A 2527-nucleotide genomic window follows, 5' to 3' on the forward strand; every position below is an offset into this window, starting at 1 on the left:
AAGCACACACCAAGTGGGCCCGGAAGTGGATTTTTCTGTCATTTCTGTAAACCTTAGGCTACTAGTTTACTATTAATAGGATCTTTGGACATTGTATCTGTACCTCATGACACTTTACACGTTTTCTTTGTGTACCTTTCACAGCATGAGTCTCTAAACCCCATGGTTGGGGGTGAGGAGCTCTGCTGTGTCTTGATGGATTAATGCAATTACTACTGTTTCTCATTCAATCATGCTTGCTTCCATTCTAAGATAATACTTGTTCTTAATCCGGATGAATGTGATGATCTGTGACAATCATCATCATTCTCAACCATGAACGTGTGCTTGACAACCACCTCCGTTCTACCTTAGATTGAGTAGTTATCTCTTGGATTCTTTAATCGGAATCTTCGTGGTATAAGCTAGAACTGATGGCGGCATTCAAGAGAATCCGGAAGGTCTAAACCTTGTCTGTGGTATTCTGAGTAGGATTCAATGACTGAATGACTGTGATGTGCTTCAAACTCCTAGCAGGCGGGGCATTAGTGACAGACGCAAAAGTATCGATGGATATTATTCCGGCCTGACCGAGAACCGACAGCTGAATTCCGCTATGCTGTGACAGAGCATATACAATCGCTTTCACTGAGAGGATGGGAGGTAGCCATTGACAACGGTGAAACCCTACATACAGCTTGCCATGGAAGGAGTCTTGCGTGCTTGAAGAAGGAGACAGTAGGAAAACAAAGATTCAGAGGATGGAGCATCTCCAAACCCCAACCTATCTTCCATTACTGCAATACAAGTAACCATTTCATGTTCTTCTGCTTTTTACAATCAATCCTGATAATTTCTGATATCCTGACTAAAATTTACAAGATAGCCATAGCTTGCTTCAAGCCGACAATCTCCGTGGGATCGACCCTTGCTCACGCAAGGTATTACTTGGACGACCCAGTGCACTTGCTGGTTAGTTGTGCGGGGTTGCAAGAGTGTGATTGCAATTTCGTGCACCAAGTTTTTAGCGCCGTTGCCGGGGATTGTTCGAGTTTGGACAACTGACGGCTTATCTTGTTGCTTAGATTAGGACTGTTTTCTTTTTGTTGGTTTAGAGTCTTTTAGTTGAGTCTAGTTTCATATTCTAAGTTTGGTGTCAATTGCATGCTTTTGTTTTTCTTTTAATTTTCGATTTTTGCATGTTCTTAGTCCCTTTTTGATTTATAAAAATTCTAAGTTTGGTGTCCTCTTTGTGTTTTTCCCTTAAAAATTTTCGAAAACTGTGTGTTTGATTTTCTAAAAATTTTAAGTTTGGTGTCTTTTTGTGTTTTTCTCTTTCCTCTTTTCAAAATCAAATCTTTTTCATAAAAATTTTTCAATCATATCTTTCTAATTGCTATTTTCAAAATCTTTTTAATTAACTCATTGATTCAGTTCTCAATTTGCTTTGATCTTATTTTCTTTTTGATTTTCGAATTTTATTTTAATTTTATTTTGTTTTATTCTATTTTTTCGTAAATTCAAAAAAAAAAAAAATTTATCTCTTTGCAATCATTATCATTTCCCTCTTGTCCATTATGGACATAAGTGGGATTGATCAGTCCAAAAGGACTCTGGGGTCATATGCTAACCCCATTACAGCTGCATATGGGAGTAGCATCTGTACACCTCCCATCAAAGCAAGCAGCTTTGAGCTAAACCCTCAACTCATTATCATAGTGCAGCAAAATTGCCAGTATTCCGGTCTTCCACAGGAAGAACCTACTGAGTTTCTGGCACAGTTCTTACAAATTGCTGACACAGTACATGATAAAGAGGTGGATCAGGATGTCTACAGACTATTACTGTTTCCATTTGCTGTAAAAGATCAAGCTAAAAGGTGGTTGAATAACCAACCTACAGCAAGCATAAAGACATGGAAACAGTTGTCAGACAAATTCCTGAATCATTTTTACCCTCCAAAGAGGATGACACAGCTAAGGCTGGACATCCAAGGCTTTAAACAAGAGGATAATGAATCCCTTTATAATGCCTGGGAGAGGTATAGAGGTATGCTAAGGAAATGTCCCTCTGAAATGTTTTCAGAGTGGGTTCAGTTAGACATTTTCTACTATGGGCTTACAGAAAAAGCTCAGATGTCTTTAGACCACTCAGCTGGTGGATCTATACACATGAGGAAGACAATTGAAGAAGCTCAAGAGCTTATAGACACTGTTGCTAGAAACCAATACCTATATTCTAGCAATGAGTTCGTTCCAAAGAAGGAAGTCATGGCATTAGTCACTGATCCTAATCCTCAAGAACAGATGAATGAGCTTAATCAACAACTACTCCTGATGACAGAACAGTTAGCAGAATTTAAGGAGATGCTCCATGAAACTAAAGTTGCTAATAAGAGCATAGAATTGCAGTTAAATCAAGCAAAACAGCAAATATCTAAACAGATAACAGAGGAATGTCAAGCAGTTCAATTGAGGAGTGGGAAGACCTTGAATAACACTGCTCAAAAGAACAAAAAGCCAAACAAGGAACAATTGACAGAGGACAA

Source organism: Arachis stenosperma, unplaced genomic scaffold (assembly GCF_014773155.1).
Source record: "Arachis stenosperma cultivar V10309 unplaced genomic scaffold, arast.V10309.gnm1.PFL2 arast.V10309.gnm1.Scaffold_100028, whole genome shotgun sequence".
Taxonomy (NCBI): Eukaryota; Viridiplantae; Streptophyta; class Magnoliopsida; order Fabales; family Fabaceae; genus Arachis; species Arachis stenosperma.